A 20769-nucleotide genomic window follows, 5' to 3' on the forward strand; every position below is an offset into this window, starting at 1 on the left:
GTGTAGCTTCCACCGAAGTCCTAGTCAAGATCCATGGCTGTGACAATATGGAAGTTGCTGGGGTATGGGTAGTGCTGAGTAATGACATTCAGGGCATGACTAGTGCATCTGAGTGTTATGAAAGGTTGCTGCTCATAGGGTCAGTCATGCTGCAGTAGTACTTTCTGACCCAGTGAGGAAAGCAATGGCAAACTACCTCACTCCTCATCTTGCCTAGTACGCCTCATTTTGGTCCTGCCATTGGTTTTGGGGGTTTCCTTATAACCGCATAACCTTTGGTGATGCTATTTGAGGATCCAACCAGCCTCTGGGCTGATGACCTAACAGACAGACAGACATGCATTTGCCTGTGAAACCTGGTCACTGAATTAGTGAAAAAAAAAAAAAAAAAAAAAGAAACTCAGAACAGCTCAAAGAGGTATAGAGAGGTCAAAAGCTAGGTTCAACACAGACGCATAGGACGGCATCGGGTTAGTCACAAAGATTAATGACACAGTGGAGAGAACAATCACCTTGAAATAGCAATTGGCCGGACATGTTGATCGCAAGATGATAGGCGGTCGAAATTGATACTGAAATGAAGTCCAAGAGACCAACTGACACCAAGAGGAAGAGACCACCGGATCGACGGGATTCGGAAGATCACTTGAATTGACTGCCAGAGAACCGTCCAAAACCGTCCTTACTGAAAAGAACTTCGTAGAAATGACCTGAACTTAAGAATTTAAGAGGCCATTTAATTTTGATAGCAATGGCTGTTGCTGATTTATAAAATTATTTATCGATTGCTTATTTTGGGATTTGTTATATGCAGCTAAAGGGTTGAGCATGTGACTGCCCCCTCAACAGACAGTGTTTTCGGTTCTTGTCCAATGGTACATTCAATATACTGGAGTACTGGTGTACAGGATATTGTATTTACAGCTGTTCATTACGTGACGGTAGAGCTGAATTTCGTCTTACGTTCACCATCCTGATGTAATCAATTAATGCACATACCTGTAGATTGGGGTTATCGAGTTCCTTTAGCATGGCAGGAAATTTTCAGCTATGGGAGAAGCTATCTTGAAGAAGATAGCAGCAAAGCAAATCTATCTGCCCCGATGACGTAGATGTTTGGCCTCTTAAACAGGAATCATAATCATCGTCACCATTCCAAATCTGTCTTCATACAGATCGTGGAAACTCCTCTAAGTAGAAGTTAAAGGCTTGCATTTCGTGAGACTTCTTCGGCAACTTACCGCCAGGAACAATTTGAATAAGTCTCTCATCTGTTTTGGAGACTAAGTAAACTTCAGGTCTACATGCATCTCTAGAAGTGGATGACACGTTCTTCTACTTCCTTACAAGAAATCGAATACACGATCTTTCCGGATGAACCAAGCATGCTTTACTCGTCTAACGCTGGCGGGCCCCTTCGAAAGGGTAGATCTAGGAAATTATTTCTGTTCTCTTACTTCCATCTTCAACTTTTGTAATCGCACATTTTTAGATGCGCACTAGTAAGAACCAGAAAATCAAATTTTGCTTCTCAGGGCTGCATATTGTCTTGAATAAAATGATCACTTCGTCGTTGAATAAAACGCATCTTTTTTTGTGTTGATTGAATGATGCAACTTATAAATAGCATTGTTAATGTTCTTTTAGGAAGAATGATAGCAAAAAGTTTTGTGCTGTATATAAGGAAATATATTATTTTGCTGTTGTATTTTGTCACGTGGATTGTTTGTTGGAGTTGAGAGCTGTTCATCCCGCTAATGATGTGCGTCACTAAGTTGTTTACGTGCTCTCCTCTCCTCTCGCGAGGGAGGAAGATTGCTTGGAAATGAGGGTAATTAGTTCCTGAGTCCGGATACAAACTCTACCCATTACAGCGCGCGGCCTTTGTTGCACGTATTTCATTCCTGCCATCCATTTCTTGGGCGGCGCGTTCACTGAAAAACGTGTGTTGTCTGCTTTTTTGTAATTTAGCTTTCATATTTGTTATTAAAGACAGAATATTGCGAAGTAACGTCTTCTATCCTGCTGCTCGTAGGGGTCGTTAGATTGTGCGTATGCATTTAGAACAGTGATGAACGTCTACACGTGAAATTTGTCAGGCTTTATCGTCTCAAAAACACTTAAGCACTCAATAATAATAATAATAATAATAATGTTTCAAGTAAAACACTGTATGTTTTGTGGAGTTAATTAATGCAAAATGACCCCGTTAGATCTGAGAATGAATGACAGCAGTTCGTTAATTTCCAAAGTCTCTGTCCACCGCACAGCAGGTAGTGTGGTTCGCTGGTATTACCTGGGAAAGGCGATGATTCTGATTGGACCGGGCGAGATTGCCGTGCGGTAAGGAGGGCGCAGCTGTGAGCTCGCATCCGGGAGGTAGTGGATTCGAACTCCACTGTCGGCAGCCCTGAAGATGGTTTTCCGTGGTTTCCCATTTTCACATCAGGGAAATGCTGGGGCTGTACCTTAATTAAGGCCATTACCGCTTCCTTCCCATTCCTAGGCCTTTCTTGTCCCATCGTCGCCATAAGACCTATCTGTGTCGGTGCGACGCAAAGCAACTATGAAAAAAAGAAATTCTGATTGATAGGCCTCACTTTCACTTCGCTTCGCACGCTCAGTCGCTTCTCACTCCAGCTGCATGCAGACAGCTTCGAACGCACAGTCTGTTAGCGATCACGACGTACGACGACTATTCTCTTGCTACACTCCAGAGAAGTCCGTCGCTCATCAAACAGTCATTTCATGCGGCCGATCCACACATTGAACTACTCAACACTGACAACTAAACAGCGGTCACATAACAACAACAACTCAGCAGTGCTAACCAGCACTACAATGCTCCTCACAACAACGACAAAATAACACTGCTCCAACTCTACTCACACTAACTGTTCTACACAATGACTTCACTTCAGTACACAAGCAATGCTCGGTACTCCACAGCAGCGCATACACCGTACTCCACTCAATACTCCAGGAAGGTACGCACACAGTACTGAGTACTCAACGGCAGTACACACACGGGACTCCGCTCAGTACTCCACGAAGGTACGCACATAGTACTCAGTATACCGTACTACAGCAACACTCCCACCAGAGTCAGTGTCAAAAGTATCATCGTGTTGAACACCCACCAAACAACTGTCGACGATAGTCGGAGCTACTGCCGTCCAACTCCCCTCACTGTTCGCGGCGAACCTGTTTTTGTATCCCTAATGATGAAATTCCAGACTTTCTGGGGTGCGGCCACAATGAGAACATTCTGGTTACGCCTTCCATGAGATCCTTGTTTAGGCGAAGGGAACAATAGAGGGGAGAGGCCGTCACTATGCCTTCCAGCTGGGAGCTCCCGGCTGACTCATTAGTTCCTTCCAGAAAATATCGAAGGGGACTACAGACGGAAGACTGACACGTAACAGTAGTACTTTACAGCACAACTAAAGTTCGTTATCATTAGTTTCCTCATTCTTTATCTTAACTTGAAGTCAATAAAATTTGTACTTACATTGCAGACACGTCGTAGGATGCGACTGGGATGGCTTCTTGCCGAATTTCAAATCATCTCTACACATTTACTGTGGGAGTGGATGACAGCGGATGATGGCCAGAGATGTCTTAAACTCCTAGTAAGAATCTACAATGGCAAACAAGTAAATTAATGTATTTTCGTGTGTATATTATGGACGTAGAAACGGAAACAATGGTGACTTCACAAGACTGGTTGGTAAATGAGTCCCAATGATCCCTAACAGCTGTTTGTGCTAAATATTGGGAAATGCTCAAGTGGTCAAGCGTACCTACTCACGTAACCAGCAAATCCTGGGTGAATAACCGACGCCTTAAAGTGAGATAATCTCCGTTAGGGTATGGTAACCGCAAAAGAACGTTGCCCTCCAGGCTGTGCGGAGGCCTAACAACCCACGCACGTAAAGGAAGCCTAGTTTCAAGACTACAGAAAAAATCGACGGATAACTATGACGAACATTCTCGGATAAAGAAAACGAGGTATGAGTCTTGCAACCTGGAAATGTCTAGGCGCTGGGTATTTCTAACTTGAGCAGGTACGATGTGGGCGATGAAGAAGGAAAGATCATGGTCCAACGTGGTCTCTAGCGCCAGGTGAGTGAGTACTCGTGATGGAAAGAAACAAACAAGTGAAAATTAAGATATAGGCCTATATGTAGAAAGATAGGGAGTTGGGTGGTAACGTGTATTGTACCATGAAGATCTGAGAGGGAAGCCGTCAACTGGGGACGATGTTTGGGAAGAGGCAAATGGAAACGTCTTGTTAGAAACGTCGACCCGCATGAACAGGAAAATATACAGAAGGAAGAAAAAGAATAACTAGGATAAATACAATGACAGCTCAATCTAGGAAGAAAGTTGAGAGGAAAGGAGAGATAAATGCAATGTGGAAACAAGAAGGACAACGACAATCTCCATTTCGTCATGAACTACTTTCTTTACACAGATTGGCTCAATCTTCGCCAATCTTGCGGACAAAATTCCTACACCTCATTGTCTCCGAAAATCGTAAAATTAGTTAGATTTTTAATCATCAATTACTTTGAATTACTTCTCTTCATCAGCCTATTCTATGTTCATTCCTTCTTAGTCCCCGGTGAACTTGTTTCTGCTTCCACCGCTCATCTGGAAGGAGGGCATCAACTCTTATTGAGGGGCCGTTTTATTTTAAGTAATACATCACTACGTAAAGCGAACATTATTCGATCATATTCTAATTTTTGACAAGACATATTTGAGTTTAAATAGAAACATACAGTATCAAGAACAGTTTTCAAAATCACTATTATGGTTCCTTAGCCTACATCGTCAGTAATTCAAATTTTTATATTCTTAAGCGGAACAAAATCGTAGCCGTTTTATTGTGAATTTTTAGAGCATCCTTCTGAAAAATGTTAATCAATTTAGTATAGTCATCTTAAAATAAGGAATGTGGGTTTATTATATTTGTCGACTTCAGATTCATACTTCTGATTTAACTAGAAGATTGCCTGTTGTTAACTGCCGTTAAGTAATGGAACATATTTATTCAGAAATAATCAGAACAGGGGTAGAATATAAATAAATAATGATCGCAAATTCTCGACGTATCGCTGCATGTTTTGCTATTAAAGATGAATTGGAAACAGTCTCTATAATATTCTCAACGTGACCTGATAATTTTCTTAATTGATACCTTACTTATGTTAGTATTATGAGTACGTTTTGATATTACAGTGTTGGCCTGTATTCCTTGATAATATGCCAAGTTTTGTAGGGTTTTAGTTGAGTAATCTGCCGCAAACACCGATGGAATTGTAGATGTAGAATATTTGTAAAATGTTATTTCGCAATGCAATATAATTATCAATCTCCAGTCGTAATTCATTTCAATAAAATAATATTCCTACAATTATTAAATTAGTATGTTGTATTGCAAGTGAAAATTTGCGTTGTAAATCATAATAAAATTCATTCTTCTTCTTCTTCTCCTTCTTCATCTGTTTACCCTCCAGGGTCGGTTTTTCCCTCGGACTCAGAGAGGGATCCCACCTCTACCGCCTCAAGGGCAGTGTTCTGGAGCTTCAGACTCTGGGTTGGGGGATTCAACTGGGGAGAATGACCAGTCCCTCGCCCAGGCGGCCTCACCTGCTATGCTGAACAGGGGCCTTGTGGAGGGATGGGAAGATTGGAAGGGACAGACAAGGAAGAGGAAAGGAAGCGGCCGTGGCCTTAAGTTAGGTAGCATCCTGGCATTTGCCTGGAGGAGAAGTGGGAAACTACGGAAAACCACCTCCAAGATGGCTGAGGTGGGAATTGAACCCACCTCTACTCAGTTGACCTCCCGAGGCTGAGTGGACCCTGTTCCAGCCCTCGTACCAGTTTTCAAATTTCGTGGCAGAGCCGGGAATCGAACCCGGGCCTCCGCGGCTGACAGCTAATCACGTTAACCACTACACCGCAGAGGCGGACATCATAAAATTTACCTAATTAAAAAATTTTTAGTTATAACTGAGCTTGTTAAACGAATACAATACTTAGAAGAACTGGGTGTGTTAGACTTCTTCTTGCTAGTTGCTTTACGTCGCACCGACACAGATAGGTGGGTGTGTTAGAGGGGGATATTGAGAAAATATTGGTTTTCCTGAACAATACTGTGAGAATCAGAGATCCCTTCGAGAAACAACTTGTCAAGTCGCGAAACATGTCGGTCAAGAACCTTTAATGGGTGTGCTAAGAAAAAGGCTTAAGTCTAAGGGATAAAAGAACACGTGTCTTGTGTAAATGTGACCCATAGATGGCCGCAACGCTTAATAAAGGCATTTATTACAAGACATATACTAAATGTTTCCGTATAATTTAGGTTTATATCACCCTTGAAACTTTATAATATGGTCTCAGGCTTCCTATTTTTACTATAGTGTCCTTCGGTGTTCCTACCTGGAGTTGTAATGAATAAGTGTGTTGGAGAATGTATTTCTTATACTTCAGATTTAAAATGCCATGGCTTACTGATGTAAAATGCATTTGCCGATAACAATTTTATGTCGCTTCTGTTATTTAATGTGCTATGCTGCCCGTTTTATTTCCCTAGCTGCAGCCTACACCTTACAATAAGAACCAGCTGGCGTCACAGCCGGACCAGGACATAAAGTTTCCTCCACTAAAATTTTATTTCGACTCAATTCTGCTTGTAAAACCTCAAAACTGAACTGCCTGTAAAAGAAAAATATGGTGTCTTGAGAAAAGACCAAACTCCCCACCAGCTGACGTAAATCTTTGCACATAAGTTTATTATTGAATTAATTATGATCTATAAGAGTTTTAAAGGAGATAACTAGCGTGGAGTTAAAGTCGTAAGAATACCCTTGACTACCGACGTGGCTTTTCTGTTACATGTTAACAGTGGCGTGAGCTGCCAAAGACCATGCCTAAGTAGCTCTTATAAATAACCATTTATTAAGTAAATTGACCCACAACGGGTTTGCCATAAGACACAGTATTGTAAAAAAATTTATCTCTTGGAATATAAATGGCTCGTTAAAACACGGACCCACACATGGCAAGTGTACAAAAGGAAAACAAAATTTACAATATATACATGGACAAGAATGTTGGCAGCGTTCACGTTTACAAATCAATGTCCAGTTGCTGTAGCTATTCTAAGAAGGGAGATGTAACACCTCGGGCTGGTCAATCATACTTGTGCTCAGAGGGCACTTCTCAGTAATGTGCTTCACTGACTGGAAAAAGGCTCCGCAGTCACAGGCAGAGCATTCTCGAAATCCCCACTTATGTAACGTGGCCTGTTCTTAAACGGTTAAGTTTAGACCATTGGTGTCTTCTCAGGTGAAATCCTGGGAGTCAAGTTGTGGGGTCATGGATGCCTTGGTGTTTCCGTGGTTAGGTAGGCTTCCTTGAGGGTAAACCTCTTCCATAATTCGGCCATCATCCCCGGTATGGTACCTCTTAAACCCACTAACAATCCGTAAACGGTGACGGAGTTTACATATTTCAAGAACTGAGAACAAAATGCGTTCTGTTTGCATTCTCTAGTTCTTGAACAAATCAGAATAGAATTATTATCTCGTTATTGTTTGGCGCCAAACCGTACAATTGAAAGAAGATGGACACCGAAATTCCTTGAATACAAATGACGAGCCCATTGCTACAAGGGGGCGAAATGCTGGATTTTTGAAGTTTGGAAGCCTGTGCAAAATCGACTAAATATAATTGTTGTTACAGATAGTCCTTCACCAAAACTTTTTCTGAGAAGTAAATCCATTAAAACAGAATTATGTTCATGTTTTTATAATTGTTAATGAAATGTATTGAAAACTAAACAATACGGACAGAACATCACATAAGAAACACTGAGAAAACTTGCAATGGATCAACTTTACAGTATCTCTTCGAAAGTTAATGATTCCTTATTGTCAGTGCTCACAACACACTCTTTATTCAAACACTCCAAACAAGCAGCTTTCTTATACACAAGATACCTGTTTGTTATTCCTCTTTGGAGGACATGACAGCTTTTCCATTCCTAATTCGTCCTCAGTGGAGTCCTCCCGGGGCAAATCTGCTATGATTGTCGTATCTGTGGCTTCTCGCATTAGCAACAGATTCAGCGAGGTCCCTAAGACAACGCGTCAAAGATAAGGGTTTTTTTTAAATGCTATTTGTTCGGCGCGTCGACCCATGTGGATCTTTTGCTCCTAAGTTAAGGGTTAACTCATTTCTTCAACAATCATTGTACTGTTCTTTTCTTTTCAGCTGTAGGCTATAGCGTGTTCAGATACCTACGCCGCGGTGTGTTGGATTGCCGCATCGGGCAACCGCATACTCTGCATACTGCCGCACTGAGCAGGAGTATTCGTAATGCACCCATCTGGCGAAGTTCGAAGGGTACAATATGGAAAGGAAGATCTCAGTGTGTATGTGTATTATTGCACATTTCATCATAACCAATGTCCGAAATACCCACCCACCCATGTTCAACACGCAATGCTACGCTTCTCATTACGTCCTCTTCCTAACGCTGCCGATGAGATAGTTGCTGCACGAGGATTACCACAATATCAGCTATGTTTGTGCAATGCTGCATCAATTTTATCCCTCTCCCACGTCCTTAATGGACGAGTTAGCAAATGAAGCGTACCATACTGGCGCAGTCTGTTCTCTACATTCTCTAACATACTGCGATCTGGATGTCGTCTGACTGGATATTGTGTGTGAAACGAAGCTGCTTGTCGTTCAATGTGATGAGTGATGACAGCGTCCAAAATATAAGCAATATATCCACAAGTACATCCTTCGTATAATATAGCCGTCCCAATACTATGTATTTGACTTGACAATGTTCACGCGCAAGAGCTATTTGTACATTGAGCACTGCACAGAGCCCTCACGCAGTGTTTCAGCAAATTGAGTTTCGGTTAGGCTACAACTCAGCAACGTCTCAGACTTTATATTATTGCTTGTAGCGTTTCATTCCCGACATTGAAGGCTCGTAAAGTGCACTAGGTAAACTACCCATTCTACTGCGCAACATGTATCTGAAACACCCGGTACAATGTTGAGTATTTTTCTGGTTTTGTGGCTAATATGACCGAAAGCCAAATAAGAAATGTATTAAAGAGTGATTTTGTTTGTTCCTAATGCTAGTTTTCCTTTTTTTTACAGGTGAGTACTGCTTGTGCTTCAAATGATTATTGTCCGTCTTGTGGTGAGTGAAGAAAAAATTACATTTTGTCCTATGTCAAAGAAATTTTGTGTTAGATACGTTTAAAGAAGGAATTTAAAGTTATAATTTTAAACTGCTGATCGCTGCTTTCAAGCTACGTATTTGATAGAACGTGTTAAAATTAGAAGCAACACACTTCTCACTGCGAACAAATCAACCGACAGATTGGACATGATCTACCAGAAAAATGCGCCAAGGAATATTAGCTGCCAAAGAAAAATCACGTAATTACGTAAAGGCATCCTGATACATCGGATGGTGGTAACTGTTACAGTAACAAATGTAAGCAAAGTAATATCTTCATGCCACGGGTTATTTAAACACGGTTAATAATAATAATAATAGTCCGACTCGTTGGCTGAATGGTCAGCGTACTGGCCTTCGGTTCAGAGGGTCCCGGGTTCGATTCCCGGCCGGGTCGGGGATTTTAATCGCTTCTGATTAATTCTTCTGGCTCGGGGACTGGGTGTTTGTGTCCGTCCCAACACTCTCCTCTTCATATTCAGACAACACACTACACTACCAACCACCACAGAAACACGCAATAGTGATCACATCCCTCCATATAGGGTTGGCGTCAGGAAGGGCATCCGGCCGTAAAACAGGGCCAAATCCACATGTGCGACGCAGTTCGCACCCGCGACCCCACAGGTGTGGGAAAAAGCGGTAGGAAAAGAAGAAAGAATAATAATAATAATAATAATAATAATAATAATAATAATAATAATAATAATAATAATAATAAAAATAATAATAATAATAGACTAATAATAATAATAATAATATGATAAGAATAACAATAATTTTACAGGTTGGGCCGATGACCTTCGATGTTAGGCCCTTTAAAACAACAAGCATCATCATCAGCAATTTTACAGGCCTAAATGGTGCAGTTTCTTTGTTCTTGTGCACCAGATGGTTGCTTCCCTAATGGAGACTGTATTTTTGAAAACAATCCGTCGCGGTTCGAATCCCGACCCATGCACGCGGGAATTTTAAATGGAAATGTGGCGTCCATGGAGGTGCCGTGGCTATGATCACGATATCAACAGTCACGTAAAACGATGGCATCGCATGCTTCTACAGTTCAGTAGCACTGTAGGGTATATTGACAACAGTATGTGAGAATATACAGATATTCAACAATGTATGAAGAATTTGTCACAATGTTATACAATAAAACAGTTCATCATTTCATTTTCATTCCACCGAGTATAGATAACATATTTACCTCATATGCATATGTAAAATAGCATAGCGTAAGCAGTGGAAATCAGTCAGTTTAGCATTTTACTTTTATATACCGCGAAACACGTGTAGAGGAAGGATCACATGTTTCTAGTTTATGAGAATGTAAAGAAAATTGTTTAATAAACCTGACTCTACTGTCACGTTTCTGTGCTTCTAATGGAAGGTGGCAACCCTTAAATTGTTTCTTGTCTTCTGCAACAGCTTTGAACCATTTTAATATACTCCTGTGATTTATGTCGTAATGATTTGTCGCTCTTAATAATCGCACGGAAAGAATGACGGAAATAAAAATCTTTCTAAATGTTATCGACCGCCTTGAAGCTCTTATTTTTATTCATTAGCCACGACCAATCTTCCTCCCCTCCAGCGGCGCAAGTAATCCCGTCTTGCGTCTCCATAACTCCTTGAACCACCCCCCCGCAACAACTCTCCTTGCTTGCCGAGTGATTTACGATGGGAAGGAAATGAGGACCGCCGTGGTTTTTTCTTTCCTTCTTGTTGGTCTTTAATTTAGCAAAGCCTGTACTCTCTAATTGATTTAATTTTGTGCGTCTTTAAAACGGAGATATATGCGTCTTATAATATGACTTCTTACGTAAGAGGTTTTCAACAGTTTTCTCAAACACTGTTCGTCTTTATCTTGTTTCCTCTCCACAAGTTTCCACTCGGTTACATTATTTCTTTCTTTACTTCCGGAGTTCTTACATTGTTTTCCTTTCTTCGATTTGTGTCCTTTTCTAAAGACTTTTGAATATTACTTTGTGTTAATTGTTATCTTTATCGTGAACGAAGAGGAACAACAGAATAGTTCACAAACCAACTGAAGTAAACGAACATCTTTTTTAAACTCTTTTGTTTTTGTTTTATAGAGAGGAACTTCTCCAAGCTTTGCTTCTCAAAGGAGTTAACATGTTTCAAGCATTGTAAAGTTCAGTTCGAGGATGTCTAGAAACCGTAACGTCAATATTTTAATATTATATTTCTCAGGATTGATTTAGTAATTTGATTTCCACTTTTCAGTTTGATTAAGCTAATCGAATCATCAACAACAATAGGTATTTATACAACTTGTGAGTAAAATGTCGAAATTGGCACACAGGCATCTTAAAAATGTCGTCAAATTAATTGCCTGCACGCTGTAACTTAGATCCTATTATTATTATTATTATTATTATTATTATTATTATTATTATTATTATTATTATTATTATTATTATTATTATTCGAATAACCCTTTTGAGGGTGGCTACTTTTCTTTGCATTTAACTTTCATCATTTCCAAACTTCCTTCATTTTCTGAGAATGTTCCTTTTCCTCCTGAGTCCATTTTCTTCCACTTGTTAATTTCTTTCTCTCCTGAAATCCGGCCTTTCGTGTTACTTCTCTGAAACGTGTTCTGTTTTCTATCGTATCTATTTTAATTCCAGTGTTTTTCATAACCTTTACAATTCCAGCGAACCACGTTGGGTTGGTTTGTAACTGTTCAATAAGTTGAAGATTTGTTTAGTTAGTCTATTGTTATTCATTCTGTAAATGTGTCAAAGAAACCTGGAATCTTCTTTTCCTCATTACAGTTGTCAGTTTTTCAACTTTTAAATATAGCTCTCTGATCATAGTCTTTCTTATAGGTCCCAGTATTTTTCTCAAGATTCTTCTTTCAACTTTTTCTAATTTTTCAAAATCCACAATTCTTGTAAGTTTAAGAGTTTCTGTTGCGTATAAAATTTCTGGCCGGGCCACTGTCTTAATTTCAGGTTCCAGGATAGATATTTCTTATTGTATATATTTTTGTCCTATGAAACATCCTTTCCATTTTGTTTATTCTTATATCTATAGCCGCATTTTCTTTTGTTTTGTTTGTTATCCATTCTCCCAGGTATTTGAAGCAATCGGTCGAGATATTATGCCATTGTTAATTATGATATGTTATTTATTTATTTATTTATTTATTTATTTATTTATTTATTTATTTATTTATTTTCATGCCTTCATTTGTGGCGAGTTAAGGCTCACAGCCCTCTCGTACACTTAACCATACATTTTCTATAATAAACTTCATAAAACAGATTAATGAAATAATATAACAAAATATAAGTCCTAACCTCATTCATTCTTCCATTCATACTGCCATTCATACAAGCTGGTTATACATTTAATAGGTAATCTCGGCAAGACCGCTTGAAAGAAGCTAAATAAGTGCAATTCCTAACACTGACTGGGGGGCATTAATGATGTTTGTCATGAACTTTGTTTTCTCAAATGATATTTGCAATCCTATTTTGGCCGCTTGTTTCTGTAATTCTCGTATTTGTTCTTGAGCATTATCTAATGAGTCTATTATTATTATTATTATTATTATTATTATTATTATTATTATTATTATTATTATTATTATTATTATTCATAAACTTCTACGAGGAGACGGCACCAGAAGTAGAAGAATAAGAAGAAGAAGAAGAAGTCGTAGCTAGTAAAATAACGACTAAATACGAGGGCTGTAAATAAAGTAAAGTAGTGGCAATATTGTAGAACGCAATATTTCATAAACTAACAAGTACAATTGCATTACATTCCTTCAATGTGGTTACCTTTTGCCAAATGACGGGAAGCCGTTGGGGACCGCTGGCAAGGTGTTCTCTGTTGATGACAGCGACGGAGTACCCTCCTGCGCGGAGTACAGATGCCACGTCAGGGGTTCCTTCAATTTTGGAAACAGGTTGAAGTCACATGGACTCATTTCTGGTGAGTTCGGATGGTGTTCCAAGACCTCCCAATGCCACCGTTGCAATAAGACATGACAGTATTTGCGATATGACAACGTGCGTTGTCGTGCAACACAGTAGGGCGATCGACTCGCAGTAAACGTGGATGCCAGCCAGTGCATACCGATGCCAGTTCTGTACGTCGTGAGTCGATGTGGAACCCAATGGGACGCAATTTTCCTCATGTTAAGACATATTGTCAGTGTGTCCTACACAGTTTGATGACTGAGACCAACCTCTACGAATAATTCCTGGACCGTCCATCGATGGTCTACGGAAACAAGACCACTCACGATGTCAATCTGATCTTGAGGAATAGACGGCTGACCTGTGCGATAAAAATCCGCAGTTTCGTTTCGACCCGCACGAAACGCCTTGACCGATCATGCAACCGTCCTATAAGGTAATGCATTCTTTCCACAGGCTTCTAGTAATCCTCAATAACATTCTGATGCACTTTCGATACTGGAAACCTCGATTTTAATACAAGAACGCTGATCACCTTTTGAAAACATGCTTTAGAGCGATTGAAATCCATACTCTTCACTTCAACGCCACACAGCAACAACACTCCCAACGGGATGCCCGTCAAATGCACACTAAACATCGACAACAGTGCCTCCTGCGAGTGTCTGGACTACGTTGCCACTACTCTATTTATATCCCTCGTATGTACCTTTCACGACGCTGGAGATCACATTACTCTTTGTCCTTGGCGGAGATAACTAAGCCTGTGAATTTATTTTAATTCTCCCAAGCCCAACTAGCAGAACTCTTTCCTGTAACACCGCATGTCAAACCTATGAGGGGAGGCGGAGCAAGACGTGAACTACAACAGCGAGTATGGTGAAGTGGAAGGAGGTGGTAGGCACCTTTCGAAAACTCCTAACCCTAAGCCACCACATACCCTTCCGTTTCTTCTAACACCCTCTTGTGTACTCAACAACACAATACGTTTGCGATTTATCTCCATTCACCACATTTGAACGACGTCTGCAATCACTAGGAAATACAACCGGTCTCACGGAGCACAGAATGCAATTAACTCAGGTTAGGTGGTGTGCTGCCAATTGTACTACGGGAATGTGGATACCTGTGGACGCTCTCCTCTTGTCTCTCTCTCTGCTTCATCGAGTATCCTTCTGAAAGGAACCTGTACGTTACAAAAATCTATTTCAAAGTAATGTTCCTCATGAGGTCGTAAAATTTTTGAAGATTTAAACAGTCCCTTACTTCTTTCAAAGAAACCGCCTCTATTTTTATTTAGATTTCTTGCTATTTTACCTTTCTTTAAAATGCTGGTAGAAGGATGGATGAAATGAACAGGGGTTACTGAATGAAATCAACAGAGTTTACTTAAAAAAAATGTCCGAAATTCCACACGCACTTGTTCCACCTTTTCATCAAGCGGCGAAAACCCTTCTCGTAGAACTCCTTAGGCGGAGATTGGAACCAGTTGTGAACATTGACTACGACTTCATTGTCCGAGTAGAACGCCTTTTCCAACGGACCACCCACGTATATAGCTCTGATCTATCGCCATAAGACATCCATATATGTAGTCTCCGTGATTGGGAGAGAATAGCATTCATTCATTCATTTATTCATTCATTCATTCATTCATTCATTCATATCTTTAGTCTATTGGGAAGGCATTCAAGAGTCGGCGCTTCTTATGGGACACTAAAGTCGGGCAATGTTCGCAACTGGTTCCAACCTCAGCCAATGGAGTTCTACGATAAGGGTATTCAACGCATGGTGAAACGATGGGAGAAGCGCGTGTGTAACTCTGGACATTAAATTTTTGTATAAACCTTGGTGTTTTCACTCTGCGGCCCGCCCTTATACAATAATTGAATGCGATTTTCTCCTTTTATTGTAAATTGTTCAGAATGGCCAATAATCATGATTGTTTATCTGCATTGCTATATTCATTGCTGGGTCCATATCAGACGAGAACTCAGAAGACAAAAATAAGTACTATAGTTCTTTCGCTCAGCTGACCCAGGCTGTCGTGCCGAAAATCTGTCTACACTGAGACTATGGAAGGAGGAAAGACCTGGTGTGAAGTAAAGAGGTTGGCCGTTCGCAGAACCAGATGACGATACTTTGTTTCCAGACATGTTTATACCGAGCGAGATGGTCGTGCGGTTAGGGTCGCGCAGCTCTGAGAGCTTGTATTCAGGAGACCGTGGGTTCGAACCCCATTGTTGGCAGCCCTAAAGGTGGTTTTCCGTGGGTTCCCATTTTACACCAGACTAATGCTGAGACCATACTTTAAATAAGGCCAAGCCCGCTTCCTTCCCACTCCTAGATCTTTCGTATCCCACCATCGGTATAAGACCTATCTGTGCCGGTGCAACATAAACTGAATTGTAAAAGGAAATGCTCATAAAGAAATCTGCAAATTTTATCAATGTATTAAAAATTGGAAATAAATAAATAAATAAATAAATAAATAAATAAATAAATAAATAAATAAATAAATAAATAAATAAATAAATAAATAAATAAATAAATAAATAAATAACCGTTTAACATTTAGGATATTCTAATAGTTTCTTGAGAAAATCTACAATAACAGTTGTATAATTTATTAACAAAATTTGTTTCAGCTTGAATTTTGACGGTTTTTCCAACACTACTCGTTTTACGCAGTATTAACTGAGTGAGTGTGCATCGATCCTATTGCCAGAAATGCATCTTGAAAGTCCTTCGCCCCGTAGATTGTATCAGTTTTCAAATGCGAGACATTTGCAGATGGTGTGACACGAAGTAATACTTAATTAGTGAGTTTCATTAAAATTATCATAGACCAGTTGCATGAATATCTTACGGTGAGACGAACACGCACACGTAGTGAACCTGCCATAGATGTAAAGGAAGGAGTTTAATATTGATGTGTTTTCCTTCAATGTTATTTAGCCATTAAAGTTAAACTCCTTACATTCGAGAAGCTAGTGGTGAGCTGAATATGCACTTGTTGGCCTCTAATAATGCAGAAATCCAAGCCCGGTATGGAGGTGAGGTTACCTGCTCATTACCGCCGGCTAATGACCCATGATGTACGAGTAGATGCCGCGCCCTCCGGAGCACGTGATATATGGGCACAGTGTAGAGGACACGTGCAGCTGCTTACACTTTTCCCAACTAAGAAATATTCCCAGCTACACCAGCTGTCAAACATCAAACTGATCGATACTACAGGGTGCGTGACGGGGAATCACATCAGCACTAGATGTATACTACCGTTGTCTATGTTGGCAACTTGGAAGGGGGCCATTTGTATTATACATATACTAGGAGAGTACGATGAAACTACCTTCATATTTAGCCTGCACAGAATGGTCGGAACCGGCTATATGAGCTTTAGAGCGTTGGTCATAGTGATGGGATAATCGGATACAAAATAATCGCTTGTTCGATTATTTCATTTTATTCGATTCTATTTCCCATTCGATTATTTTTCGATTATTCATTCGAAACTTCATTCCAATGATTAAGGCAATCGAATAGTGAATATTTTTTCCATCCGATTATATTTCGATTATTCATTCGAAACTCCATTCGAATGAATGATGCAATCGAATAGTGAACATTTTTTCATCCGATTATTTTTTTCGATTATTCAGGGGCAATCGAATAGTGAATATTTTTCAATCCGATTATTTTTTCGATTATTCATTCGAAATTCCATTCGAATGAATGGGGGCAATCGAATAGCGAATATTTTTCCATCCGATTATTTTTTCGATTATTCATTCGAAACTCCATTTGAATGAATGAGGCAATCAAATACTGAACATTTTTCCATCCGATTATTTTTTCGATTATTCTTTCGAAACTCCATTCGATAGGTCCGGCCCACAGCAAGCACACCACGGTGGCATTGGCTGAAACCCGCGGTGTGTTAGTGTTTGATGTTTATTTCTCGGCATGGCTCCCGAGCCCGACCAAACCACGTGCAGATTTAGCAACACCGCCTTGTAAAGCCCATTTGAATTCGCCCGCGAGGCGATCTGATGGGCCAACTTCGCCAAAATGACAACGTCGCGTATTATGGACCTTTTTTTTTTCAAATTACTTACTAATATGAACATACTCGGTTCACTTTGTTTCCGACCACTCTGTGCATTCCATGATTCGAAAGTGTACTAAAATGCACTCTTTAGAATACACTGATGAACAACTGGATTAGCGAGAGCTGCCGTTTTAGCAAAATGGCGCTGTGATCGGCCTGGTAAACGGCGTAGCACGTGACTGCGATGTCGTCAAACAACGCTCGTATAAGTAACAGTTAACTGCATGATAGGTAAGTACAAGATCTCCGTGCATTTGACTGCGGCCAGATTATTGGTGCCAGGCAGATGGATCATTCCACCTCCGAAGTCGTGCAGGCACTGGACTTTCTACGGACCACCATGTCAAGTGTGTTCCATGAGTACGTGAATTCGGAGAATACCACCACCACCACCACCACAACTAGGCTCAACTGCCGCGGAGTACAACCAAGGTACTGATGATGGCTAGATCGGATGGTAAGAGGTGATAGATGGGTCTAGAGAGCAGCACATCACTAGCGAATTCATTGCTGAACAACGAAGTATGAGCACCTATGCCGTTCAGAACCATCTCCTCCTAACAGGATACAGGACTCACCATCTCACACGAATACCTCTGATCACGGCAAGTCTAAAGGGACAATGTTTGTCATGGGCAAAGGAACCGTGTTGTCTCAGAACTCAGGAGTCTTAAAACTCACGAATATCAAAATTCACGAATTCCAAGAAGAGGATTGGTAAGAGTAGGTTTCTTTCCATGGGCCAGTCTCAAAACTCACGAACCAGGCCAGTTCTTAGAATGGATAAATGCCCACCCTACCCACATAACGACTGTAGATATTTGAAGATGTAATCGGAATTGTGTGAAATGGTCCGTTATTAGCGCCATCCGGAACTGCGTGCTCTCTTGTAATTGACGCCTCCGTCTTCAAGAGATGGGACTGTAGTGTCCGTGCACAAAGTAGGGCCTATACGTGACAGGAGGTTGAGAAACCCACGGATATCAGGTACACCCTGTGGGCTGTCTCATTAAAACGCTATTGTCACTTGTAATTACAACTTAACCGACTCACGCGGATGACAGCCTTTTATCACAAAACCATACTGTTTCGGCCGACTTATCTTCTCTCTGATCATAAAACCTATAACCGTTGCAATTTAGTTTACCTTTTTGCAAAGTAATGAATTTCACGTTGTGCACTGCTCGATGACACCAAACAGAATAACTGAGTAAAGATCAGTGCTATACTTGGCGTGATGATAATTCCTGTTAACAATACATGGGATAACCCATTTTAAAAGTGGGTGGACAAACAGGGGTTGAAGGGCAGCGTGTGGTCATCGCAGGCACCTGCTGTCCGGAGTCGTGATTTTTGAGACTGATTAGGATATTAATTTAGCTACTAGTTTGCAGTGGTGAGTTTTGATACTATTTTCCAATAAGTTTTAGCCCGTGAACTCTGAGACGTAATCAAAGGAACACCACTTTTGGACTTTCGAAGGATTGGAAAGGGTTGTCTGGTCAGATGAGTCGAGGTACCAGTTGGTACACGACGATGGCGGGGTACGAGTGTCAAGTCATTCCATTCTCCAGGTATGCGATTGTGTTCTAAGTATTACATTTCGTGTTTTGACGGACTGAAAAGTTTATAAATTCTATTAACTGCGTCACACTGAAGAAAAATTGACTTCCTTCTTAACAAAATAGCTTTTTTATTTTTTGTGGTCTAGTACCCGAGAGTCCCGTGGCGAACACTAGGCCACTCTACTCGTCTGTTTCTGCGACGTTGTGAAAAATTCACATCAGCACCAGCACGACATACACTAGTGGAGGAAAAACACTCTGTCGATGACGGAACGAGTCCGCCATGTCAGAACTGGAACCTCCTCTTCGCTGCACTGTTAGTATTCAAATTAATTTAGCTAGTGCTAGTTGGCAAGGTAGGAGATGGTATTTGTTGATGGAATTATAACTTACAAGAAGAAGAAGGCAAGTAGTGAGGGCAAGGCGATTTTTCTTGGTGGGTGGGGGGGGGGGGGAGACTAGGGGATAATGAGTTGTCGGGGAGGCATGGCTGGGAGATGAGTAAATTGAGAGGAAAGAAGGTTGAGAAGCAGATAGAGAAGTGCTGGGTTGTTGTTGCTGGGTTGAGAGAGATGAGGAGTGAAGCTGTTGAAATGTGGTGGTGGAGGAATTGGTTTGCGGAGGTGCCTGGCGTTCTTATAATGGGACCGTATGGCTTTTTTGAGGAACGGGCACCCGGGGAAAGAGGCTGCATGTTTCCCCTCACAGTTCGCACACCTCGCCTGGGCACGAGTTACCACGCAGTCAGTGTGGCGATGATCACCACCACACCTATTGCACCGGGTGGAGTTGGTGCACGTAGCAGCTGTGTGGTGTAACTGCAGGCAGTTGTAACATTGAATGACCAGGGAGGGGTGGGGGTGGGGGAGGGTTGAGGCGGGGGTGCTGGTTCGGTGCTTGAAGAAGTCTGAGGCGCTGATGACCGGCGTTTTCTTCTTCTTCTTCTTCTTCTGGTCTGAGTGGCGCTGGAGGTGAGATTTAGAATAGGTATAGAGCTGGGGTCGGGAGTCGAAGTCGGGATAGTTTTGGGGGATGGAGTTGGTTCATCAGTCTGAGCTTCCTGGGTTTGAAGTGGGACGGTATCAGTTTGGATGGTTTGAGGTTGATTTGCAATAGTGTCAGTCTGGATTATTTTAGGCTTGGTGAAGGGGGCTTGAGTGGAGCAGACGGCTAGATACGGTTGTCTAATCCCGACTCCACTGTCCACCAATAGCAGATGGCTCGTGTAAGGCTGTCTAGGTTAGCTCCACTACCGACCAATAGGAAATGGCTGTTGATCGATATCTCACGTACCTTTTAAATGACGGAATTTCACCATTAATTCGCTTTTCTCAAAAGAGACTGGGTGAGGAGCATTCAATTGTACCGGTACCAGTAATTAATGGCAAGAGGGGTGGGGAGAGGCTTGATTTTATTATGGAGGATCCACGTGAACCCCGCTGTGGATTTCAAATATGTGTTGGTCCGTATCGAGGAACTATACAGTGAAAAAAAAAAAAAAAAAATGAAATGGCGTATGGCTTTTAGTGCCGGGATGTGTTAGAGGACTTCAGCTCACCGGGGGCAGGTCTTTTGATTTGACGCCATTAGGCGACCTGCGCGTCGTGTTGAGGATGAAATGATGATGAAGACGACGCATACGCCCAGTCCCCGTGCCAGGGGAATTAACCAATTATGGTTAAAATTCCCGACCCTGGCGGGAATCGAACCCGGGTCCCGTGTGACCAAACGCCAGCACGATAACCATTTAGCCATGGAGCCGGACACTATACAGTGCATAAGGTCATTCTAATTCATCAGGCAACTGCTCCGAACCACCCAGCTACTTTTCTGGAATTAATTATGACATTAACC

The sequence above is a fragment of the Anabrus simplex genome, chromosome 9 (genome assembly GCF_040414725.1).
Source record: "Anabrus simplex isolate iqAnaSimp1 chromosome 9, ASM4041472v1, whole genome shotgun sequence".
Lineage (NCBI taxonomy): Eukaryota > Metazoa > Arthropoda > Insecta > Orthoptera > Tettigoniidae > Anabrus > Anabrus simplex.